This window comes from Oryx dammah, unplaced genomic scaffold (genome assembly GCF_014754425.2).
Source record: "Oryx dammah isolate SB20612 unplaced genomic scaffold, SCBI_Odam_1.1 HiC_scaffold_2, whole genome shotgun sequence".
NCBI classification, from domain to species: domain Eukaryota; kingdom Metazoa; phylum Chordata; class Mammalia; order Artiodactyla; family Bovidae; genus Oryx; species Oryx dammah.
The window spans coordinates 21992290-22009893 of record NW_024070186.1 but is presented as its reverse complement, the minus strand read 5'-3'; positions in this window follow the sequence as shown (position 1 = coordinate 22009893).

Genomic DNA, 17604 nt, shown 5'->3' with positions numbered 1-17604 from the left:
GGCTCTGCCTCTGATGCTCACAGAGGACTGTATCCTTCTGTGAGCCCCATGTCTGGAGGGTTCCCATTTGGGGCAGGGGATCAAGGGCTCAGAGGCCCAATCTGAGAGGCCTTGACCGAGCTGGCTGGGACTGAATGCCCCAAAGAATTGATGCTTTTGAACTGTGGTGTTGGAGAAGACTCTTGACAGTCCTCTGGACTGCAAGGAGATCCAACCAGTCCATCCTAAAGGAAATCAGTCCTGCATATTCATTGGAAGGACTGATGCTGAACCTGAAACTCCAATACTTTAGCCACCTGATGTGAAGAACTGACTCACTGGAAAAGACCCTGATGCTGGGAAAGATTGAAGGCAGAAGAAAGGGATGACAGAGGATGAGATGGTTGGATGGCATCACCAACTTGATGGACGTGAGTTTGAGTAGCTCTGGGAGTTGGTGATGGACAGGGAGGCCTGGTGTGCTGCAGTCCATGGGGTCGCAGAGTCAGACACGACTGAGCGACTGAATTGACGCACATCCATCCATCCACAGGTGATTGTCCAACTGCTCTGCGAGGCTGGCATCATTAATCCTGTTTTACTTCGTTTACTAAAGGAGAAATCTGATATTCTGAGCACTGAAGCAGCTATCTCTGGCCCCAGAGAGCTGCTCACTGGGGTCACCAGGACTGGAATGTAGTCTGCCACATTGCAGAGACTTTCCAGAAAGAAAGAGGCAGAGATGGGGAGAGGGAGAAAGAGCAACAACAGCAGCAGAAGCTGTCAGCATCAGGGCCACCTTGTCCACGCCACTGTCCTATTAAGTGGCATCTCCTCCTCCTCTCTGTTCCCCTGCTAGGTGTTCTCAACACAGCAGCTGGGATCCCACTAGAAAGTGGTCAGACCATGCCTGCCTTCTCTGCTCAGAGACCTGCCGAGGTCCCGCTTCTAGAGCCAAGCCCAGATCCTGGCAGTGGCTGTGAGCCTGCCCCCGGAGGCCCCTTTCTGCTCTAACTTCCCCTCCACACCATCCTCACCTTCCTCCCTGTTTGTTTGGCCACAGGGCCCCATGCTGTCCCTACAAAACACCAAGCACCCTCCTGGCCGCCGGGCCTTTGCACTTGTTCTCTCTGCTCAGACCTTCTTTTCCAGGCATCCGCATTGTCTAACTTCTTCCTTCCCCTGAGTCTACGCTCCAGAACGCCTGCCCTGAGCTCCCCATTCAATACTGCAACTTCTTTTCCCCAGCCCACTGTTCCTGATCATCCCCACTCTGCCGCATAGGACTTACCCCTTTCTAACATATAATACAATTTGATTGTTGTTGTTTAGCCAGTCAGTCATGTCCGACTTTTTTGCGACCCCATGGACTTTAGCCCACGACGCTCCTTTGTCCATGGGATTGCCCAGGCAAGAATACTGGAGTGGGTTGCCATTTCCTTCTCCAGGGGATCTTCCCGATTCAGGGATCATACCCGTGCCACCTGTAAGTCTCCTGCATTGCAGGCGTATTCTTTACCACTGAGCCACCAGGGAAACCATAATACAAGTTACCTATTTATTATATTTATTGTTTGTCTCCCCCTGGACAACTCTAGCTCCATAGACACAGGGCTCAGTGTCTCTTTTGTAAATAGATTAAACCCAAACAACTAGAGTGGCACCTTGAACAGTGCCTGGCATGGAGCAGACCTCTAATAAACACTTGCTGAGTAACTGAATTTGTTGAGGGTTGCTACCCTCAAAAGATAAGGGCTTGTGAATCACCCTTTCCTGGGTTTCACTGCACCCTTCCAGCACTGGCCAGCAGCTCAGTTTTACCTCCTTAAGCCACCATTTCTCATTTATGAAATATGATTAATTTTTGATATAATACATCTGAGGGGGCCTCGCAGAGCGCCTGGCTCACAGCAGCTGTGTGAGAGCCAAATGTGGGGAGAAGTGACTTTATTTAGCAAATAAATGTTAACTAGAAGAAGCTCTGGCACATTAAATAGGACGAGGAGCCTGAAAGCCTGCAAACTTGATTTGGGTGTTGAGCTCTTATCAGAGGAAATATTTTCTTCCTTCCTTGAAGGGAAATGTTGTAGTCCCTGAAGCAGGGAGTTTGAAGGAACAGTGCCAAGGAGTGAGGAGCCCAGTCTCAGCCCAGAACATTCACTTCCTGGCAGGGGTTTTGGGGGACACTAACTTTAGTTCTCAGGACCTGTTTTCTCATCTATGAAATGAGACGAGAATGCCTTCCCTGCTGACTCCAGGGGAGGTTATAGGGATTGAAGCAGAAAGCACTTGCGAAATACCCGGTGGGCAACATGGATTGCCTTTACGGAGGGAACACCCAGATGCCATCCAGAAGTAGATGCTTGCTGCTTGGGCAGGTGTTATAGGCTGGGCTACGGCATCTCAAATTCACATGTTGAAGCGCTACCAAAGAACGTGACCATACTTGGAAGTAAGATCTGTAATGTTGTTCAGTTACTAAGTCGTGTCCGACTCTGTGACCCCATGGACTGCAGCACGCCAGGCCTCCCTGTCCCTCATTATCTCCTAGAGTTTGCTCAAATTCATGTCTATTGAGTCAGTGATGTCATCCAACCGTCTCATCCTCTGTCACCTCCTCTTCTCTTGCCCTCAGTCTTTCCCAGCAACAGGGTCTTTTCCAATGAGTTGGCTCTTCACATCAGGTGCCCAAAGTATTGGAGCTTCAGCTTCAGCATCAGTCCTTCCAATGAGTATTCAGGGCTGATTTCCTTTAGGATTGACTGGTTGGATCTCCTTGCAGTCCACGGGACTCTCAAAAGTCTTCTTCAGTAACAATTTGAAAGCATCAATTCTTTGGTGCTCTGTCTTCTTTATGGTCCAACACTCACATCTGTACGTGGCAACTGGAAAGACCATCGCTCTGACTATATGGACCTTTGTTAGCGAGTGATGTCTTTGCTTTTTAATATACTGTCTAGCTTTGTCATTGCTTTCCTTCCAAGAAACAAGCATCTTCTAATTTCATGGCTGCAGTCACCATCTGCAGTGATTTTGGAGACCACAAAGAGAAAATCTCACTGCTTCCACTTTTTCCCCATCTACTTGCCATGAAGTGATGGGACTGGGCCCTGATCTTAGTTTTTTGAATGCTGAGTTTAAGCCAGCTTTTCCACTCTCCTCTTTCACCCTCATCAAGAAGCTCTTTAGTTCCTCTTCATTTCCTGCCATTAGGGTGGTATTATCTGCATATCTGAGGTTGTTGATATTTCTTCTGGCAATCTTGATTCCAGCTTGTAATTCATCCAGCCTGGCATTTGGCATGATGTACTCTGTGTGTAAGTTAAATAAGCAGGGTGACAATATGTTGCCTTGTTGTACTTCTTTCCCAATTTTGAACCAGTCCATGTAGAAGCCTAACTGCTGCTTCTTGACCCATGTATAGGTTTCTCAGAAGACAGATAAGATGGTCTGGTATTCCCATCTCTTTAAGAATTTTTCATAGTTTGTTGTGATCCACATAGTGAAAGGTTTTAGTATACTCAATGAAGTGTAAGTAGATGTTTTACTGGAATTCCATTGTTTTCTTTATGATCCAACAAATGTTGGCAATTTGATCTCTGGTTCCTGTGACTTTTCTAAATCTAGCTTAGACATCCAGAAGTTCTCAATTCAAGTATTGCTGAGGCCTAACTTAAAGGATTTTTAGCATGACCTTACTAGCATGGGAAATGAGTGCAGTTGTCTGGTAGTGTGAACATTCTTTAACACTACCCTTCTTTGGGATTGGGATAAACGATGACCTTTTCTAGTCCTGTGGCCACTGCTGGGTTTTCCAAATTTACTTACATATTGAGTGCAGCACTTTCACAGCATCATATTTTAGGATTTGAAATAGCTCACCTGGAATTCCATCACTTCCACTAGCTTTGTTCATAGTAATGCTTCCTGAGACCTACTTGACTTCACATTTCTGGATGTCTGGCTCTAGGTGAGTGAGCACACCATCGTGGTTATCTGGGTCATTAAGACCTTTTTTTGTGTAGCTCTTCTGTGTATTCTTGCCACCTCTTCTTAATCTCTTCTGCCTCTGTTAGGTCCTACTATTTCTGTCCTTTATCATGTGGATCATTGCATGAAATGTTCCTTTGATGTCTCCAATTTTCTTGAAAAGATCTCTAGTCTTTCCCATTCTATTGTTTTCCTCTATTTCTTTGCATTGTTCATTAAAAGAAGGCCTTTTTTCTCCTTGCTATCCTTTGTAACTCTGTATTCAGTTGGGTATATATTTCCCTTTCTCCCTTGCTTTTTGCTTCTCTTCTTTCCTCAGCTATTTGTAAGGCCTCCTCAGACAACCACTTTGCCTTATTGCATTTCCTTTTCTTTGGGATGGTTTTTTGGTCACTGCTTTCTGTAAAATGTTATGAACCTCTGTCCATAGTTCTTCAGGCACTCTGTCTACCAGCTCTAATCCTTTGAATCTATTCATCACCTCCACTATATAATCATAAGCGATTTGATTTAAATCATTGCTGAATGGCCTAGTGGTTTTTCCCACTTTCTTCAGTTTAAGCCTGAATTTTGCAATAAGGTGCTGATGATCTGAGCCACAGTGAGCTCCAGATCTTGTTTTTGCTGACTGTATAGAGCTTCTCCATCTTCAGCTGCAAAGAATGTAATCAGTCTAATTTCGGTATTGACCATTAGGTGATGTCCATGTGTAGAGTCATCTCTTGTGTTGTCGGAAAAGGGTGTTTGCTATGACCAGGGCGTTTGCTGTGAAAAGACTGTCTGCTTACAGACCAGATCTGTAAGGAAGTAATTAAATTAAAAAGAGATCCTTAGGACCATTCTAATCCTATACGGCTAGTGCTATAAAAGGAGGGATTTTGGTCACGGACACACAGGGAAGGAAAACCACGTGAAGATGCAGGGAGCGGACAGCTGTCGACAAGTCAAGGAGAGAAGCCTCAGAAGAAACCACCCTGACCTTGGGTTTTGGGCCTCTAGAGCTGTGAGACAATAAAGTTCTGTTGTGTCAGCACCCCATCCTGTGGAACTATAGTTACAGCAGCCCCAGGAAACCAAGAGAGGAGGTCTGGAGAGATTCACGGAATGTTAGGAAGCCCAGGAACTCACTTTGTCTCCAACTTAGAACCCCTCCCCAAACCTACAACTGATGATGACCCCAGCATCAGTCCTCTGGGGCCCTGAGTTCACATGCTGCCTCCCTGGGTCCTGGAGTTGTCCAGTTGAGTCTCTCAGTGAAATATTCAGTAATTTAAGTGGAGTCCTGGTGGCACCATGGGGCTGCTCTGAGCAAAGACCCTCAGGAACACACCCCATTGAGGTTCCAGGAGGAGAGGTGTCTGGGAGGGTCTTGGTCACATTGACTGAGAGGGGAAGGGCAGCCTCTGCTCACCTTTTTCCTCAGCAGTGCAACCAGAGCAGATGCCTGTTCCTTCTGGAAAGGACTGGCACCACCCAAGGCCCTGTGCCCACCCACTTGGCCCTCTCATGCTCCTAGGCCCTTCCTCGGGTGCTGGGCTGTTGGGTTTCGGAGAACTGATTGTGTGGAGGGATTCCCTCTGGGCAGAGATGGCTCAGACCCCTCCCATGAGAGTGCCGGGCTCTGGGGACCTGTCCTCAGATGGTCCTCACTCCTCTCTGAGGTCACTTCCACTGGGGCAGCTCATCTCCAGAGCTGCCCTGTAGTGGACTTCTTTAGTCATGACATGCAGTGGGTCCACTCGCCTCCCCCAGAATCACCCACCTCTGTCCCCATTCAGATCCCACACCCCTTTAAAGTGCTTCTGTCAACAATGCAGGCTAAAATCAGGGGACTGAGACCCACACATCAACTTTGTGAAGGTGGACCCTCTTGGAAGAGTTCCCAAGTCAGCTGCTGGGCTAGGAATCCTGTAAAACCTTGGTAGAAAGTTGCCTATTTCTGCTGTAGAATAAGGGGCGGGGGCGGAAATCAAGGTTTTTCTTGCCAAACAAGGCTACCGACATACACTCCTTTAAAAAATCGAGGCGCAACTGTGAATGTTGGCCTGTTGTCGGGTAACTGTCAGCCTGCAGCACATGGTCTGAAGCCATCTCCTCGTTTGGCTCCTGACTTAGGAAAACAGGAGCCCGAGGCCAGGCCAACATTCCCCCAGCCACCCACACCCATGTGCCCAGGCCCGTGGGGAGAGAGGTCTGAATTCCAGCCCCACAGCCTCGTGCCTAGCTGCTGCCTGGGCTAAAGGAGACTCTAAAGGTCAGTCATCCTTGGTCAGTTCAGGGCACAGCTCCCAAGGAGATGACTGTCCTGGAAAAGCCCTGCTTCCGCAGTAGCTGCTAGCATGTGGGGTTTCAGATCCACAGGGAATACTGTTTGACGTTAGGCAGAGTCCAGAATCCAGATTGTAGCTTTGGGTGTGAATATTCTCTCCCACTCAGTCATTTTCAGTGAAGGATTTGGGACTTTTGCTCCTTCCTTTAAGCTTCTCTATAAATGCGGATATTTTGTAACAGGATCTGGACCACACACTGACATGAAGTCTGCAGTCTCTAATGTATTTATGCAAAGGATCAAATTGAAATGGGCTGCTCCTGACAGTCCCAAGGGAGGGTGGCTTAGTGGCCTGTGCTTGCGGGTGTTACGGGCTGAGTGACCTGAGACGCCCACCTCTGTCCTCTACCAGTGGAGGAGGCTCCTGGGAATGCAGATGACTGAGGAGCTGGCCCGGGACCCTCCACGCCTAGGTGTCTCCAGAGGCCCCTTGGTGTGGGTGGCCTTCTGCAGCCAAGGCTGAAAGGTCCCAGGGGAAGGAAGCTACCTCACCCAGGGACCCTGCCTGCATCTGCAGCCACGACGCCTGAGCTCACTGAACCTGCTGCCAGGGAATTTCCTCTTTGTTGCCTCTAAATTAATGTTAAGGCAAAAATCTCATCAGGAATGTTTAAAAAGATGTTTAGGGAGTTTCCTGGTTGTCACCACCATCAGCTCTCTGTCCCTCCGGCTTTGGCTGCTTGATACACTTGGAATGCAGAAGGATGCCCCAGGAATCATAAAATGCTGATTAGTTTTTGTAGATATTCAATTATTCTTCCTAGATGAATCTCACCAAGTCAGGAAAATGAGAAATATGTTCAGAAAAGATTTCCAATAACAGTATTTGAAGCCACACTGGACAACCTGGGGTTGGTAGAGTGTCTTGCCCCATCCCCAGGGCATCTGAGAGTGACTAGCTGTCCTGACCACAGCTGAGCGCCTCGCCCCAAGGCATCTGCTCACTGTGGGAAGGAAGCGAGCTTTGGGTGACTGAGCTCAGGAAGGTGGTGGAGACTGTTCCTAGATGGCAGTGGAGGGAGGGGCTGGTGTTCCTGCCCTGTGCACAGAGGAATAGCCACCCAAAGGCTGAAACTTTGCTCATTTTACTTTCAGAGTGGTTCCACACTGGCTAGAATCCGACTGATGCTAAGGGTCCCCTCTTGGGACTTTTAGATAGGGACACACAGAGTAGGAAGCAGACAGACAAACATCCAGAGATGGGGGGAAGTCATCTCAAGAGAAGGGCAGATCCACCAGATCGAAAGCCACAGACACCAGCTTCTGTGAGCGGCAGGATGCGGGGCTTCCTTGGTACGTGGATGGGCCCCTGACAGTGGGGCTCACGTCCCAGCCCTGCACTCACTAGCTGCAGGACTTCAGGCAAGCCACAAACTATCTCAGCCTCACCATCCTCTTTGAATGGACAGTGATGGGAACTCCTCCAGAAGGCTGCTGTGAGCGCCCCTTGATAACACACACTAGGTGTCTGGTGCTGTGCCCGGGACCCAGGTAGGGCAGACACTCTTTTAGGGTTAAACCCAAACTCAAGTCCCAACTGCAGGACACTGCTGCGTCCTGCCCATGCATCTCTCTCTGTCCCTCTTTTCTTCCTTCCAATGAACAACCACCATTCCAAATAACCTGAGTGTCTATGTTTCTGTGTTTCTGACAGCTTGGAATAGCCTCTCTAACATAGAGATAAGAGGAACCGTATTGATTTGTTCCAGAGTCCAAGTAGCCAGGATGCCAGTTCCTCCAGCACTCCATATTCAATGTGTGGGGAAAACAGCTGGCAGGTGTTGGCTTGGCCTTCGAAGGGCGGGGTCTCAAAGGGAGTGCCCTTTGAGTCAGTGCAAACAGAACCAGATGCAGTTATGGGGCCCGGCCCAGTTGGCTGAGCTCAGGAAGGTGGTGGAGACCGTTCCTAGATGGCAGTGGAGGGAGGGGCTGGTGTCCCTGCCCTGTGCACAGAGGAATAGCCACCCAAGGGCTTGATAGCCGTCAGCAGAGAGGCCCGTGCACCTGTCTGTGTACTGGGCATGAGCACACGTAGGGAGACTGGATGTGCAAGAATGCAGGGTTTCCCAGATGGCACTAGTGGTAAAGAGCCCGCCTGCCAATGCAGGAGACGTAAGAGATGCAGGTTCAATCCCGGGTGGGGAAGATCCCCTGGAGGAGGGCATGGCAACCCACTCCAGTATGCTTGCCTGGAGAATCCCATGGACAGAGGAGCGTGGTGGGCTACTGCCCATAGGGTCACAAACAGCTGGATGTGACTAAGTGACTTAGCACGCACAGGGTGTTCCGTGTCTGTGCTTGTGAGTGTGCTTCTGCCAGGAAGGGTGTGTGAGGGCTGAGCTGCGGGAGGGGTGTGTGCAATCTTGTGTCTGGGGAGAGCTGCGGGGGTACCTGAGGACGGGTCCCGTGCACAGGTGTGAGTTCTGTGTGGATCACATGCCGAACCACATGCTCGGTTCTGTGTGTGGCTGGCGTGTGGGGAGATGACCCTTTGTCAGCACAGGGTTGGGTGGAGCAGCCACCTGGCTGACAGGGCTATGATGACAGCCTCTACAGGGCTGTGTGTGCCAGGAACCAGAGCCACGCAGGAACCGCGACGGAAGATAGGAATGCGGAAGTCACAAAGGTTTCCCTGGGTCTCATTTCAAGGGACACGAAGTAACCTTTGCCTGTACTACTTGGGCTGCTGTCGCCTTGCCCTCCCCTTCGGGAGGTTTCACTTTTCTTCCCATCGTTTTCACTTTCAGACTCCCTTGATGAAACACCGGGGCAGGATGGTGGGGCAGCTGTGGTGATGTGTGCCTGGCTCAGGTGCCAAGGCTGGCCATCCTGCATGGAAGCCACATGCTTGGTCCACACCAGTGGCTGCACTGGGCCAGCCTGGCTGGCCCGACATGAAGCTGTGACTTCCCAGAGCACATGAAGGGGGTCTCCTGTGTTGCTGTGAAAATAGCTCCTGAGAGGAGACATGGTTTCTCTAAAGAACACAGAGATGGTGCCAGAACTGGGACCAAACTGGCCGTCAGGCCATGGTGGAAGACACCTGGCCGATTGGCCAACAGCAGGTAAAGGCAGGAGCTAAACCCCTAGTCCATGTCCTAATGGTCTAAATCAGACAGTGTATGCGGCTCCTTTCACCCCTGTCCACTCCGGCTGTGGGACTGCTCTCTGTGGTCACTTTGTCACCATCCTCACTGCCCCCTCCTGCTGATGTGCCAGGAGGGCCCCAGTCACTCCCACTTGGGCCACACTTGCCCAACAGCCTCTGAGGTCCCCAAGACTTCTGCCAGGATAATAAACCTGGGCTTCTCAGCTCTAGTCTCCAACCCTTCAGACAGACTCCCCCTGCCACTCTCAAGAGGGTCCCTTCTATGTGGCAGGCCAAGAGCAAACCTGGACTTCTCTCTGGGTGGCTCACCTCCAGCTCCCATGCCACCTTCCACTTATGATACTGAGCAGAGCCCTATGGGGCTCCTGGGCACAAAGCCTTTCTGTGCCCACTATTTCCTTGGTTATAGGAAGCAGCTTTCATTCAGCCTCCAGGACCTTCCCGGGTTCCAATGGACAGGTTTCAAGCAGTTATGAATTAGGGAAGGGAGAGTATGTGAGACCAGTGAGAAACAGTTAAGAGCAGCCTTGGGGCAAGGTCCTGTTTCCCCATCAGTGGATGCACCACAATATCTTTGAGCTATTTTGCAGATACTGAAACACCCTCTGGGTGGGAGAAGTCAACAGTTAACAATGGTATGCTGCCCACAAACATGTAGATCCCAGACCAGTTGGAACCAGAAAGTTGATAATGCCGACTCCCACTCACCTTCACACCAACCAATCAGAAGAATGTCCACAAGCTGACCATGTCTTCTTTGAACAATTACTGTAAAACTTCTCACTATTGTCTCCCAAGTTGGGACAGATGGTTTTGAGGGCATTGGCTTGCTGAGGCCCCCTTTGCCTGGCAAAGTAAGAAAGCTATTCTTTTCTACTTCACCCAAAACTCTGTCTCCAAGATTCAATTCAGCACTGGTACACAGAGAAGCTGAGCTTTCTACATCACTTGGGGTCTGCCTGACTTGCCCCTGCTCACTTCCCTCCAGGGCCTTGGGCTCTGGTGGACAGTCATCTGGGCTCTGCATTCTCCAGAGTGTCCCCCAACAACAACAATGCCACACATACATGGCCCCCAGGTGGCCGTGCGCTCCCACAGATACTATGCACCCTTAGGGAACACCCCTCTCCCAAAACACTGCTTGGCTGCAGGCTGCTTGCCCCTCTTCTGGCCCTTGTGAACCAGTCCAGCTCTGCCTGAGGCTTGCTTTCCTGGCTTCCTCTCCTACCATCTCCGGGGTCTCCAAATGGGTTGGGAATCTATTAACAAGCAGTGTCCTGATGGGTCCTTGACAGTCCTCAGGCTGGAGTATGTGTGTTCTCCATGTCAAATAAAATAATGGTAGTCTTTCTGCAATTAACAGGAAAAGTTCATAAAGAGAACTCTCCATTAAGTCCTGCTGCCATTAAGCTTTTGACATCTGTGACCTCAAAAAAAAAAAAAAAAGAATAACACATTTGATATAAAGCATCTAGATTCTAGCATCAGTTTGTCACCCTTAATCTTCACATTAAATTTGCTACTGTTTATTTTTACCCCACTGACATATGTCAGAAGTGCAATGGTGGCATGGGGACCCTCCCCACACTGGTGGAATGGATTCAGTGGGCCCATTCTCTCAGAAGTCAGTCAAGAGCAGCTCTGCTGTCACCTGACCAGGGGTACGCCTGATCTGAGTGTCTGGGGAGGCCTGGCCAGGTGGATGCCTGTCCCCAGCACCCTGACTTGGTCCAAAAAGGCCCTCAGACACCTAGTATAGCAAGTTGCTAGATTTAATGAGCAAAAATAAAGAGCACACAGTTCAATGTGAACGTCCAGTTAACAATGAATAATTTTTTAGTATAAGCATGTCCCATGAGATATTTAGGACATACTTATGCTTAAAAAAAAAAAAAAACCTGTTGTTTGTTGTAAATTCAAATTGAACTGGGCATCTGGCATTTTATCGGAGGACCCTAACCTGGCACTTACATCTATGGTGTGTGCCATCCAGTGTCAGAGACTCTGCACGTAGCTTGTAACTGGCAGTCAGAACTGAGCTTGGTCAATGATCTATGTGTGTGGGCAAGTGGAGGCCTTTCCTGGCATAATGCCCCTCTCTGGGGTTCTAGAAAGTGCATACAGCCTCTAGCCAATATTATGGATGCCCAGATCCTCAACACCCCCAGAGGTCACGCTAGCACATCAGTTTATGCATCAAACACTTAGTGCTCTGGGTGTATGCTTCCATCATCTTTCTTGCTTTTCTTTCTCTTTTTTGTGCATTGCTATAGATTGAGTTAAAGAAGGAAATGGCAACCCACTCCAGTATTCTTGCCTAGAAAATCCTGTGGACAGAGGAGCCTGGTGGGCTGCTGTCTGTAGGGTTGCACAGAGTCGGACACGACTGAAGTGACTTAGCATGTGTGCATGCATAGGTTGAATGCTGTGCCCCTCAAATTCATATATTGACACCTGACCCTGACAGTGATGATATTTGGAGGTGGGGCCTTTAGGAGGCAATCAGGTCATGAAGGTGGAGCCCTCAGGAATGGGATTAGGGCCCTTATATGAAGGACCCTAGAGAGCCACCTTTCCCCTTGTGAGGACACAGTGAGAAGACACTGTCCACGAACCAGGAATCTGCCAACGCTTTGATCTTGGACTTCCATACTCCAGAAGAATGAGAAGCAAATTTCTGTTACTTATTAGCCTTGGGCTATGGTATTTTGTTATCGCAACCTGCTGCTGCTGCTGCTGCTGCTAAGTCGCTTCAGTTGTGTCTGACTCTGTGCGACCCCATAGATGGCAGCCCACCAGGCTCCCCCGTCCCTGGGATTCTCCAGGCAAGAACACTAGGGTAGGTTGCCATTTCCTTCTCCAATGCATAAAAGTGAAAAGTGAAAGTGAAGTTGCTCAGTCGTGTCCGACTCTTTGCGACCCCATGGACTGCAGCCCACCAGACTCCTCCATCCACGGGATTTTCCAGGCAAGAGTACTGGAGTGGGGTGCCATTGCCTTCTCCGTATCGCAACCTAAACATCCTTTTTTTTTTTTTTTCTGAACACATTTTTAGAAAGGAAGAAGGCAGCATGACAAAAGCCCTCAGCTCAACATCATAAGCACAATAGACATGGACAGCATCTCTGTGACTGATTCCCATGTGAGCTCAGAGCTGGACGTTGTCCAGGTTAACAACACTGCTGAATATATCCATAAGTGAGATAAACACGTTTTCTTTATTCTTCACCTTCAATAGCATTTCCAAACCTTCTTAATAATACTTGTGGATTGGAGATATACAAATAGAATCAACATTTATTGAAAAATATTCAGTATTTGAAACTTAGATTAATTATTCACTTTTCCTCTGAAGAGTCACACTTTAGGCTGGTCATACACTTGTGAAATACTTTGGGATGATTTCTCCAAAAGACAATGTCTGCAGCAAGGTCTGCCCCATGACCTTGCATGGGTTTCTGGGGAAGTGTCCACGCCCCAGTCAGCCCTGGGAGGGGTGGAGGACTGGGTTCCTGCCCCCCAGCTTCGAGGGGCAGCAATCACATTTCCCTCGACATCAGTCTGGGCTAAAATTGCTGGCAGGTTGACTCCTATTTCTTTTTGTCATGAGTTCCCTGAAGATGCCAAGTCATGAATTGCATTGGGTGTTGACAGAAGGAATGGGAGAGAGTGGAGCTATACTGACTTTTATTTGTGGAGGCAAAGGGCCAGGATGGGAGGGTGGTAGACCCCGGCCTTGGCTGAGTAGTGAACAAACTTCCTGCTTGCTATGCCCCAGGGGCTCTGCTCCAGGGGCTCTGCTCCAACAAGTCACTTAGGCATCTGAGCCCAGAGAGGAAAACCTGGGCTCTGATTTGGGGCCATATGGCCCAGTAGAGCAGCACAATCCAGCCCCATCCAGCATGCTCCATGTCTGCCTGGCTGGCCTCGGGGGCAATAGTTATCTGCTAGAGCCGCACATGGGGAGTCTTCTTAGGCCAGGGGCTGGAAGTCACACTGTCCAAGGAAAGGAGCACATTCGGTGGGGGGCACTTGGCATGAGTTTAGCCACATGAACTTTGGCATTTTTGTAAAGGGTTATAAATTTTTTTCTAAAGCATTCAAAGCTAGAAAAATGTGACACCAAACTCACCAGTAATCATTTCTGATGCTGTGACAGGCTGGAGAATGACTTCTTTAAGCTCTGCCATGTTGCCACGTTGTGTGGCTCTTTGATGAAGATGGCTTTGTCTGCCCAGCAACACTGTGACCTCCTTACAGGGAGGGCTGTGTGATGACAGCTTGATCCATAAGGGGAACCAGGCATGAAAGAAGCAGAGTTGGGTGAGATCTTCCCAACTCTTAGCTCCAAAAAGCAGGTTTATTTTACAAGTCGGTGATCAAATCAATTCATTAAAAACATCTTTCATCTGCCTTTTATTGACACCTGGCTCACATCCCTGACCCTTCTTTGTTCTTAGTCCTTGTTTGAGGCCCCAAATCCCCTGAGGCCTGAGAATGCAGGGCGCACATCACGAGGAATGTACAAGGGGAGGGACACCAGCACAGTTGCCAGGAGTCACCTGCCCTGGCAGATTCCAGGAGCTGTAGATCTCTAGAGAAGGAGAGGCAGCTTTATGTTCATTTGGGGGGCTGCCATGGGCTCCCTCTGCGGTGTGGCTGCTGGAGGGATGACTGGGTTGGCTGAGTGCACAGGGAGCCCATTGTCAGGGATTTTCATGTGTGTGTTGGTTCCATGTTCCATGTTCCCTGGCAGGATGAAAGAGGATTTGTTTTATGCCCCATCTGAGAACTTTAAAAAGGGAAAGATTAAAAGAAATAGTAAAAATTCGGTTTAGATGAGAGCAGCCAGGATCGCGTCAGATTTCTTGGAATGAACAGATTATCCTGGAGTGAACGCATTCATTCACTCAACAAATATTTATTGAGCATCTTTTGAGTGCTAGGCAAGGATCCAGGCACTGTTCCACAGGCTCTAGTAAACTGTGGCTGTTTTGAGTGATTGAGTCAGATATGGGTCAACCCCTGCCTCAGAGACTTCATACATTCATAAGCACAAGCACGCCAGCCCTCCTTCCTATGTAGTTATGATCAGCCCAGGCTGCTGTGGGAAACAGGCAGACCCTTGGCAAGGGCCCAAGGTGAAGTTCGTTTATTTAGCCCCTCAGGCAGACACAGGGCAAAGAGGAAGGAGCCTAGCAGCTCTGAGGCTCAGCCCTGCGGAATGACCCTGGCCTCGGTATTAGGCTGTCCTTATGTTCCTATAGCAGGAACACGTGCATTCTGTTTCCTCTTCGGGGGACATCTGCCCTGCGTGGAGAGTCCTCTGACTTTCAGCCCAGAAGTGGGTGCTGCGGATGGAGCTCAGGGAGTCAGAGGAAACTGAGGGAGAATTCTGAATGCAATTACTAGATAACATTTTTTAGGTCTCTGCAGAAGTATGGCTTGGTGTGCTCTTAAAACACGAAAGATGGGGCAAAGAGAAAATGCAGCGGAGAAAAGGAAGGCCTGAGTCTGACCTGGGAGCAGGCAGAACACCCTTTGATGGGCATCCCTGCCACTTATCTCCGCCTTGAGCACCAATAATGACCCTCAATGCCTATGTTCTGTTCTTTAGCCACAGCAACAATGACTAGGAGTAAGTTGGAAAATGAGCCAAGAGTCAGTGCAAGCCACTGTCAAAGTCCTCACTGCTGTGAGCTGAGCCCAAGTGGAGCCAGAACCTTCCCTAGCTTGGGTGGTGGGGGCCCACTTTGCAACGAGCCTGCTATATTCACTGAAGGGCTCATGCCAAGGCTAACTTTCCTCTATAAAGTGGTGGTTCTGAAGCGTGGTCTGTGGACCAGCAGCAGCAGCATCACTCAGGAACTTGTAAGGGATGCAAATTCTTGGCCCTTCTCAGACCAGCTGCATCAGAATTTCCCCTGGGTGTTTGAGGAGTATTTACCATGAGGATGCCAGGAGGGAGCCTGAGAAGCAGTTGAGGTGGGGACAAGGGAAGCAGGAAGGGGTGGTATGTAAACTAAACTGAGAGCAAATTCCCATGAGTATATGTTCGAGGCTGTGGAGAGCCTGCCAGGATCAGGCATCCAGGGAATAAATTAACAAGGTCCCTGGTGCTCTTGTCAAGAGCAATCCATTGTGATGGTGTAATCCCCAGGCCAGTGTACAATGGATTGAGAGAAAAATAGAGACAATCTCAGGAAGCTTGACCATAAAAAAGGACAAAAGATAGAGCAGGGGCAAGAGGAAGCCAAGAGGTGGGTGATTGTTCTGTTATTAATGTTGGAAACATGGAAACATAAGCAAATTTGCTGAAGGAAGAGGTTTGGAAGAGAGAGTTGAGGCTGCAGGAGGGAGGGGTGCAAATCTGAAGGAGCAGATTACTGCCCAGGGGAGCAGAAGGGGATGGACTCAGGGCACAGCCTGAGGGTTGGTCACTCTTGGTCGAGGAGATGGATAGCCCTTGCTGGAAATTCTCTGGGTTCTAAGCTAGAAGGAAATAGAAGCAGGTGGGGACAGATAAATGGGAGAACTGAAGGTGTTAAGGCGCTGTGTGATGGTGAAGTGTGAGGTCGGCTGCAGTGGGATGTGCCAGCATAGAGCGTTCCAGGGGCACAGCAGCGCCCAGTGGAGGGAGGCAAGGAGGGGCCGAGGGGGCCTGGGCTGGATGTCTGAGCTTACAGGAGGCAGGGCTCAAGGAGCAAAGGCTTGGGAGTGGCCTCAGGGACCCAAAAGAAAACCTCCAGCTGGCCCCATGGCCACCGCCTGGCCTTGGATTTTGGAGAATGAGCAGCTTTTCTCAGGCAGTGGGTCCTGAGGACAGTCAGTCCCACAAGATGCAGGCAGAAGGAGCAGAGGGGCAGAGGCTGAGGAGGTGGGGAGTGGGGACCGCAGACCCAGGGTTCAAGGTGAGCTAGGCTGGGCTGAAAGGGGTGGGATGGAGGGAGCAGTTGGGTCTAAGAGGAAACATGGAGGGCTCTTGGAATAGAGGGGGAGGAGGATCTGACTCCAAAGACCCTGAGTTTGGGGGCATGTCCTGGGCCAGGGTGGGAGCCTAACTGCTAGACTAAGTGGGCACAGGCTGAACCCCAGGGGCCCAGAGGTTGCCAGGGCCAGCCCATGCTCTGCAGGCTCTGAGCCTGAAGGAGGAGGCAGGGACGAGGGGGCCGACATCCATTCCCTGAGTCCCCACCGGGCTGTGATGTCACCTTTGATGCCCTTTTCTCTCACTCTGCCCAGATTAACCCCTCCCAGTGCAGCTCCCACCTTCCCCACAAGCCTTCCCTGATCACCGTGATGTATAGTTTCATGTACATGGACGCATAAACAAGATCATATGCCAATCAAAGTGTTATCACTTATGTTTTATCAGGATGTCACTATAGAGTATGGGCTTCCCTGGTGGTTCAGTGGTAAAGATTCCATCTGCACCGCAGGAGACACGGGTTCGATCCCTGGGTGAGGAAGATCCCTTGAAGGAGGGCATGGCAACCCACTCCAGTACTCTTACCTGGAGAATCCCATGGACAGAGGAGCCATAGTCCGAAGGGTCGCAAAGAGTTGAACACAACTGAGCCGCTGAGCACACATGCAGTATGCAGTATATCACATGTATTATAAATGCTTAAAAATAGAAATGAAAAAATATTAGAAAACAGCTACAAATAGAAGTTGTGATGTATTCTGCCTGCTGCTTAAAAGATGACCCAGCACCCCCAGGCTGCATACATCCCGCTTTGAGACAATAGGGCTGCAGTGTGAGCTGCTGGGGTGTGCTGATATCTCTTTCTCCACGTCTCCTTTGTAAATAATAATTGTGTCATGGGCATAGTAGGTGGTCAGTAAATATTTGTGAAAGGGTCAAAGAAACAAGTGACCCAGGAAGGTTTTAGAATAGAGGCTGTGTCACATCATGGCCAGAGGTGTGGACTTTGGAATCAGATGGATTGCAGTTCAGGTTCCAGCCCTGACACTGAGGGCAAATTCTTAGGTCCCTTCGACCTTGATTTTCTCCCCAGCGAAAGGGGCACAATGCCCAGAGTTCCCTGTAGGCTGCTGTGGGCTAGAGCTCACCATGAGGGGGGCTACTACCAAGCAGCGGTGTGACATGAGCCCCCGAATAGCCAAGCTCTCATAAGAGGGCACAGGATGGGTGTGAATTTCGGCCAAAGTCAGTGACTGGAACTTGAGCGCC